Raw genomic sequence first — 9884 nt, forward strand, 5'->3', positions numbered from 1 at the left:
CATTTGATGATACCCGGAACGTAAGTCAATCTTTGAATAAATAGACGAGCCTTGTAGTTGATCAAATAAGTCGTCGATTCTCGGTAGTGGGTAGCGGTTCTTGATGGTAAGTTTGTTCAACTCTCGGTAGTCGATACACAACCTGAATGTACCATCTTTCTTCTTGACAAACAAAACAGGAGCTCCCCACGGTGATGTGCTTGGTCGAATGAAACCACGCTCTAAAAGTTCTTGTAATTGGCTTTGTAGTTCTTTCCTCTCGCTGGGTGCGAGTCTGTAAGGAGCACGAGCTATTGGTGCAGCTCCTGGTACAAGATCTATTTGAAATTCAACGGATCGATGTGGGGGTAATCCCGGTAATTCTTTCGGAAATACATCGGGAAATTCTTTTGCAATGGGAACATCATTAATGCTCTTTTCTTCAGTTTGTACTTTCTCGACGTGTGCTAGAACTGCATAGCAACCTTTTCTTATTAGTTTTTGTGCCTTCAAATTACTAATAAGATGTAGCTTCTTGTTGCCCTTTTCTCCGTACACCATTAAGGGTTTTCCTTTTTCTCGTATAATGAGAATTGCATTTTTGTAACAAACGATCTCTGCTTTCACTTCTTTCAACCAGTCCATACCGATTATCACATCAAAACTCCCTAACTCTACTGGTATCAAGTCAATCTTAAATGTTTCGCTAACCAGTTTAATTTCTCGATTCCGACATATATTATCTACTGAAATTAATTTACCATTTGCTAATTCGAGTAAAAATTTACTATCCAAAGGCGTCAATGGACAACTTAATTTAGCACAAAAATCTCTACTCATATAGCTTCTATCCGCACCCGAATCAAATAAAACGTAAGCAGATTTATTGTCAATAAGAAACGTACTCGTAACAAGCTCCGGGTCTTCCTGTGTCTCTGCCGCATTAATATTGAAAACTCTTCCGCGGCCTTGTCCATTCGTGTTCTCCTGGTTCGGGCAATTTCTAATAATGTGGCCCGGTTTTCCACATTTATAACAAACTACATTGGCATAACTTGCTCCGACACTACTTGCTCCGCCATTACTCGTTCCGAAACCATTTGTTCCTTTCGTTCTATTAACCCCTGGTCCGTAGACCTCACACTTCACCGCGCTATGACCATTTCTTTTACACTTGTTGCAAAATTTGGTGCAGAACCCCGAGTGATACTTTTCACACCTTTGGCATAGCTGCTTCTGATTGTTGTTGTTGTTGCGGTTATTATTGTTGTTGGGATGATTGTTGTAGTTGCTGTTGTTGTTGTTGTTGGGCCGTTTGTTGTAGTTGCGATTGATGTTGCGATTGTTGGGATAATTGTTGCGATTATTGTTGTAATTGCTGTTGTTGTTGTATTGGTGATTCTTATCACCGTTTTCCTCCCACTTTATTTTGACTTGCTTCACATTGGCCTCTTCAGCAGTCTGTTCTTTAATTCTTTCTTCAATCTGGTTCACTAGTTTGTGAGCCATTCTACATTCCTGTTGTATGGAGGCGGGCTCGTGTGAACTTATATCTTCTTGGATTCTTTCCGGTAATCCTTTCACAAACGCGTCGATCTTCTCTTCCTCATCTTCGAATGCTCCCGGACACAATAGGCACAATTCTGTAAATCGTCTTTCGTACGTGGTAATATCAAATCCTTGGGTTCGTAACCCTCTAAGTTCTGTCTTGAGCTTATTGACCTCGGTTCTGGGACGGTACTTCTCGTTCATCAAGTGCTTGAATGCTGACCATGGTAGTGCGTACGCATCGTCTTGTCCCACTTGCTCTAGATAGGTATTCCACCATGTTAATGCAGAACCTGTGAAGGTATGCGTAGCGTACTTCACTTTGTCCTCTTCAGTACACTTACTTATGGCAAACACCGATTCGACCTTCTCGGTCCACCGTTTCAATCCGATCGGTCCTTCGGTTCCATCAAATTCTAAAGGTTTGCAGGCAGTGAATTCTTTGTAGGTGCATCCTACACGATTTCCTGTACTGCTAGATCCAAGGTTATTGGTGGTATGTAGCGCAGCCTGTACTGCGGCTATGTTTGAAGCTAGAAAACTACGGAATTCCTCTTCATTCATATTCACGGTGTGTCGAGTAGTCGGTGCCATTTCCTTCAAAATAGTCAAATGGAACAAGTTAATCATACAGAATATTAAGAGTAGTTAATAGTATTTCGTAGCATAATATGAACTCATTTATAAAAGCTTTTTCTTCATATTAGCGTTTTATAAGTTTAAATTCGGGTAGTACCTACCCGTTAAGTTCATACTTAGTAGCTAATATACAATTCTATATGAAAAACTGATTATAATAATATTTCGCGTTCAAACTTTTACACAATATTTTACAAACTTACAATACCGCTTATTTTACATATAGCATGAAATATAGCACATAATAAATTTGATACAAGATGGTTGTGAAGATAATTCTAGCTAGTACACAAGTCGTTCAGCAAAGGCAATAAAGACACGTAATTCATACGTCCAGAAACAAGTCATGCATTCTGGTTTTACTAGGATTACTTCCCATCCTTGGTCTTGTGGAACATAACTGTTATGGCCGTTGATAAGACAGTGTGTTGTAACGTCGTCAAAGGGACGAGGGTTACGTAATGTCCAACAGTCCCGTAACAATCTAAAAACCTCATTTCTTACCCTAATTACCGACTCCGTCACTTGTGGAAACGTTTTGTTTAATAGTTGTAGCCTGATGTTCTTGTTCTCACTTTGGTGAGAAACGAACATTACTAATCCGTAAGCATAACATGCTTCTTTATGTTGCATGTTAGCCGCTTTTTCTAAATCACAAAGTCCAATATTCGGATATTTTGAGTTAAAATAATTTCTTAACCCATTGCGTAAAATAGCATTTGGGTTCCCCGCAATATATGCGTCAAAGTAAACACATCGTAACTTATGGATTTCCCAATGTGATATCCCCCATCTTTCGAAAGAAAGCCATTTATAAACCAAGGCATTCTTGGAACGTTCTTCGAATGTCTTACAAACTGATCTCGCCTTAAATAGTTGTGCCGAAGAATTCTGACCGACTCTAGACAAGATTTCATCAATCATGTCTCCGGGTAGGTCTCTTAAAATATTGGGTTGTCTATCTATTTTGTGTTTTTATACTATAAAATAGACAAGAGTTAGATTCATAAAAAAAAAATACTTATTAATACAAGCAATTTTTACATATATCATAAAGCATAAGCACACTATATTACATATATTACACCACACGAATACAACTATCTTATTCCGACTCGCTTGTTTCTTCTTCTTCGGTTTTGGTTCGTTTTGCCAAGTTTCTAGGGATATATGATGTTCCTCTAATACGAGCCATCGTTTTCCACATTGGTTTAGAAAAACCTGGTGGTTTAGAGGTTCCCGGGTCATTGTTACAACTTAAGGACTTCGGGGGTTGACGATACATATAAAGTTCATCGGGGTTGGAATTAGATTTCTCTATTTTTATGCCCTTTCCCTTATTATTTTCTTTTTCCTTTTTAAATTCAGTTGGGGTAATTTCTATAACATCATCGGAATTCTCGTCGGAATCCGATTCATCGGAGAATTGGTAATCCTCCCAATATTTTGCTTCCTTGGCAGAAACACCATTGACCATAATTAACCTTGGTCGGTTGGTTGAGGATTTTCTTTTACTTAACCGTTTTATTATTTCCCCCACCGGTTCTATTTCTTCATCCGGTTCCGATTCTTCTTCCGGTTCCGACTCTTCTTCCGGTTCCTCTTCGGGAACTTGTGAATCAGTCCACGAATCATTCCAATTTACATTTGACTCTTCATTATTATTAGATGAGTCAATGGGACTTGTTCTAGAGGTAGAAATCTATCACATAATATCAAACACGTTAAGAGATTAATATATCACATAATATTCACATGTTAAAAATATATAGTTTCCAACAAAATTTGTTAAGCAATCATTTTTCAAGTAAACACGGTCAAAGTCCAGACTCACTAATGCATCCTAACAAACTCGATAAGACACACTAATGCAAAATTCTGGTTCTCTAAGACCAACGCTCTGATACCAACTGAAATGTCCCGTTCTTATTGATTAAAAACGTTCCATATTAATTGATTTCGTTGCGAGGTTTTGACCTCTATATGAGACGTTTTTCAAAGACTGCATTCATTTTAAAACAAACCATAACCTTTATTTCATCAATAAAGGTTTAAAAAGCTTTACGTAGATTATCAAATAATGATAATCTAAATTATCCTATTTACACACGACCATTACATAATGGTTTACAATACAAATATGTTACAACAAAATAAGTTTCTTGAATGCAGTTTTTACACAATATCATACAAGCATGGACTCCAAATCTCGTCCTTATTTAAGTATGCGACAGCGGAAGCTCTTAATAATCACCTGAGAATAAACATGCTTAAAAAGTCAACAAAAATGTTGGTGAGTTATAGGTTTAACCTATATATATCAAATCATAATTATAGACCACAAGATTTCATATTTCAATACACATCCCATACATAGAGATAAAAATCATTCATATGGTGAACTCCTGGTAACCGACATTAACAAGATGCATATATAAGAATATCCCCATCATTCCGGGACAACCTTCGGATATGATATAAATTTCGAAGTACTAAAGCATCCGGTACTTTGGATGTGGTTTGTTAGGCCCAATAGATTTATCTTTAGGATTCGCGTCAATTAGGGTGTCTGTTCCCTAATTCTTAGATTACCAGACTTAATAAATGAAATGTCCCGTTCTTATTGATTAAAAACGTTCCATATTAATTGATTTCGTTGCGAGGTTTTGACCTCTATATGAGACGTTTTTCAAAGACTGCATTCATTTTAAAACAAACCATAACCTTTATTTCATCAATAAAGGTTTAAAAAGCTTTTACGTAGATTATCAAATAATGATAATCTAAAATATCCTGTTTACACACGACCATTACATAATGGTTTACAATACAAATATGTTACAACAAAATAAGTTTTTTGAATGCAGTTTTTACACAATATCATACAAGCATGGACTCCAAATCTCGTCCTTATTTAAGTATGCGACAACGGAAGCTCTTAATATTCACCTGAGAATAAACATGCTTTAAACGTCAACAAAAATGTTGGTGAGTTATAGGTTTAACCTATATATATCAAATCGTAACAATAGACCACAAGATTTCATATTTCAATACACATCCCATACATAGAGATAAAAATCATTCATATGGTGAACACCTGGTAACCGACATTAACAAGATGCATATATAAGAATATCCCCATCATTCCGGGACACCCTTCGGATATGATATAAATTTCGAAGTACTAAAGCATCCGGTACTTTGGATGGGGCTTGTTGGGCCCGATAGATCTATCTTTAGGATTCGCGTCAATTAGGGTGTCTGTTCCCTAATTCTTAGATTACCAGACTTAATATAAAGGGGCATATTCGATTTTGATAATTCAACCATAGAATGTAGTTTCACGTACTTGTGTCTATTTTTTAAATCATTTATAAAACCTGCATGTATTCTCATCCCAAAAATATTAGATTTTAAAAGTGGGACTATAACTCACTTTCACAGATTTTTACTTCGTCGGGAAGTAAGACTTGGCCACTGGTTGATTCACGAACCTATAACAATATATACATATATATCAAAGTGTGTTCAAAATATATTTACAACACTTTTAATATATTTTGATGTTTTAAGTTTATTAAGTCAGCTGTCCTCGTTAGTAACCTACAACTAGTTGTCCACAGTTAGATGTACAGAAATAAATCGATAAATATTATCTTGAATCAATCCACGACCCAGTGTATACGTATCTCAGTATTGATCACAACTCAAACTATATATATTTTGGAATCAACCTCAACCCTGTATAGCTAACTCCAATATTCACATATAGAGTGTCTATGGTTGTTCCGAAATATATATAGATGTGTCGACATGATAGGTTGAAACATTGTATACGTGTCTATGGTATCTCAAGATTACATAATATACAATACAAGTTGATTAAGTTATGGTTGGAATAGATTTGTTACCAATTTTCACGTAGCTAAAATGAGAAAAATTATCCAATTTTGTTTTACCCATAACTTCTTCATTTTAAATCCGTTTTGAGTGAATCAAATTGCTATGGTTTCATATTGAAATCTATTTTATGAATCTAAACAGAAAAATTATAGGTTTATAGTCTGAAAAATAAGTTACAAGTCGTTTTTGTAAAGGTAGTCATTTCAGTCGAAAGAACGACGTCTAGATGACCATTTTAGAAAACATACTTCCACTTTGAGTTTAACCATAATTTTTGGATATAGTTTCATGTTCATAATAAAAATCATTTTCTCAGAATAACAACTTTTAAATCAAAGTTTATCATAGTTTTTAATTAACTAACCCAAAACAGCCCGCAGTGTTACTACGACGGCGTAAATCCGGTTTTACGGTGTTTTTCGTGTTTCCAGGTTTTAAATCATTAAGTTAGCATATCATATAGATATAGAACATGTGTTTAGTTGATTTTAAAAGTCAAGTTAGAAGGATTAACTTTTGTTTGCGAACAAGTTTAGAATTAACTAAACTATGTTCTAGTGATTACAAGTTTAAACCTTCGAATAAGATAGCTTTATATGTATGAATCGAATGATGTTATGAACATCATTAATACCTTAAGTTTCTTGGATAAACCTACTGGAAAAGAGAAAAATGGATCTAGCTTCAACGGATCCTTGGATGGCTCGAAGTTCTTGAAGCGGAATCATGACATGAAAACAAGTTCAAGTAAGATCATCACTTGAAATAAGATTGTTATAGTTATAGAAATTGAACCAAAGTTTGAATATGATTATTACCTTGTATTAGAATGATAACCTACTGTAAGAAACAAAGATTTCTTGAGGTTGGATGATCACCTTACAAGATTGGAAGTGAGCTAGCAAACTTGAAAGTATTCTTGATTTTATGTAACTAGAACTTGTAAAATATATGAAGAACACTTAGAACTTGAAGATAGAACTTGAGAGAGATCAATTAGATGAAGAAAATTGAAGAATGAAAGTATTTGTAGGTGTTTTTGGTCGTTGGTGTATGGATTAGATATAAAGGATATGTAATTTTGTTTTCATGTAAATAAGTCATGAATGATTACTCATATTTTTGTAATTTTATGAGATATTTCATGCTAGTTGCCAAATGATGGTTCCCACATGTGTTAGGTGACTCACATGGGCTGCTAAGAGCTGATCATTGGAGTGTATATACCAATAGTAAATACATCTAAAAGCTGTGTATTGTACGAGTACGAATACGGGTGCATACGAGTAAAATTGTTGATGAAACTGAACGAGGATGTAATTGTAAGCATTTTTGTTAAGTAGAAGTATTTTGATAAGTGTCTTGAAGTCTTTCAAAAGTGTATGAATACATATTAAAACACTACATGTATATACATTTTAACTGAGTCGTTAAGTCATCGTTAGTCGTTACATGTAAATGTTGTTTTGAAACCTTTAGGTTAACGATCTTGTTGAATGTTGTTAACCCATTGTTTATTATAACAAATGAGATGATAAATTATTATATTATCATGATATTATGATATATAATATATCTTAGTATGATGTATATACAGTTAAATGTCGTTACAACGATAATCGTTACATATATGTCTCGTTTCGAAATCATTAAGTTAGTAGTCTTATTTTTACATATGTATTTCATTATTAATACACTTAATAATATATTTACTTATCATTTAACATAATTAACCAAGTGTATCAATATCTTAATATGATTCATATGTACCTAGTAAGACGTTGTTATAACGATAATCGTTATATATATCGTTTTCGAGTTTCTTAAATTAATAGTCTCATTTTTATGTATATAACTCATTGTTAAAATACCTAATGAGATACATACTTATAATAAAAACATGTTAACTATATATATAACCATATATATGTCATTGTATAGTTTTTACAAGTTTTAACGTTCGTGAATCACCGGTCAACTTGGGTGGTCAATTGTCTATATGAAACATATTTCAATTAATCAAGTCTTAACAAGTTTGATTGCTTAACATGTTGGAAACATTTAATCATGTAAATATCAATCTCAATTAATATATATAAACATGGAAAAGTTCGGGTCACTACAGTACCTACCCGTTAAATAAATTTCGTCCCGAAATTTTAAGCTGTTGAAGGTGTTGACGAATATTCTGGAAATAGATGCGGGTATTTCTTCTTCATCTGATCTTCACGCTCCCAGGTGAACTCGGGTCCTCTACGAGCATTCCATCGAACCTTAACAATTGGTATCTTGTTTTGCTTAAGTCTTTTAACCTCACGATCCATTATTTCGACGGGTTCTTCGATGAATTGAAGTTTTTCGTTGATTTGGATTTCATCTAACGGAATAGTGAGATCTTCTTTAGCAAAACATTTCTTCAAATTCGAGACGTGGAAAGTGTTATGTACAGCCGCGAGTTGTTGAGGTAACTCAAGTCGGTAAGCTACTGGTCCGACACGATCAATAATCTTGAATGGTCCAATATACCTTGGATTTAATTTCCCTCGTTTACCAAATCGAACAACGCCTTTCCAAGGTGAAACTTTAAGCATGACCATCTCTCCAATTTCAAATTCTATATCTTTTCTTTTAATGTCAGCGTAGCTCTTTTGTCGACTTTGGGCGGTTTTCAACCGTTGTTGAATTTGGATGATCTTCTCGGTAGTTTCTTGTATAATCTCCGGACCCGTAATCTGTCTATCCCCCACTTCACTCCAACAAATCGGAGACCTGCACTTTCTACCATAAAGTGCTTCAAACGGCGCCATCTCAATGCTTGAATGGTAGCTGTTGTTGTAGGAAAATTCTGCTAACGGTAGATGTCGATCCCAACTGTTTCCGAAATCAATAACACATGCTCGTAGCATGTCTTCAAGCGTTTGTATCGTCCTTTCGCTCTGCCCATCAGTTTGTGGATGATAGGCAGTACTCATGTCTAAACGAGTTCCTAATGCTTGCTGTAATGTCTGCCAGAATCTTGAAATAAATCTGCCATCCCTATCAGAGATAATAGAGATTGGTATTCCATGTCTGGAGACGACTTCCTTCAAATACAGTCGTGCTAACTTCTCCATCTTGTCATCTTCTCTTATTGGCAGGAAGTGTGCTGATTTGGTGAGACGATCAACTATTACCCAAATAGTATCAAAACCACTTGCAGTCCTTGGCAATTTAGTGATGAAATCCATGGTAATGTTTTCCCATTTCCATTCCGGGATTTCGGGTTGTTGAAGTAGACCTGATGGTTTCTGATGCTCTGCTTTGACCTTAGAACACGTCAAACATTCTCCTACGTATTTAGCAACATCGGCTTTCATACCCGGCCACCAAAAATGTTTCTTGAGATCCTTGTACATCTTCCCCGTTCCAGGATGTATTGAGTATCTGGTTTTATGAGCTTCTCTAAGTACCATTTCTCTCATATCTCCAAATTTTGGTACCCAAATCCTTTCAGCCCTATACCGGGTTCCGTCTTCTCGAATATTAAGATGCTTCTCCGATCCTTTGGGTATTTCATCCTTTAAATTTCCCTCTTTTAAAACTCCTTGTTGCGCCTCCTTTATTTGAGTAGTAAGGTTATTATGAATCATTATATTCATAGATTTTACTCGAATGGGTTCTCTGTCCTTCCTGCTCAAGGCATCGGCTACCACATTTGCCTTCCCCGGGTGGTAACGAATCTCAAAGTCGTAATCATTCAACAATTCAATCCACCTACGCTGCCTCATATTCAGTTGTTTCTGATTAAATATGTGTTGAAGACTTTTGTGGTC

The sequence above is a fragment of the Rutidosis leptorrhynchoides genome, chromosome 2, assembly GCF_046630445.1.
Source record: "Rutidosis leptorrhynchoides isolate AG116_Rl617_1_P2 chromosome 2, CSIRO_AGI_Rlap_v1, whole genome shotgun sequence".
NCBI classification, from domain to species: domain Eukaryota; kingdom Viridiplantae; phylum Streptophyta; class Magnoliopsida; order Asterales; family Asteraceae; genus Rutidosis; species Rutidosis leptorrhynchoides.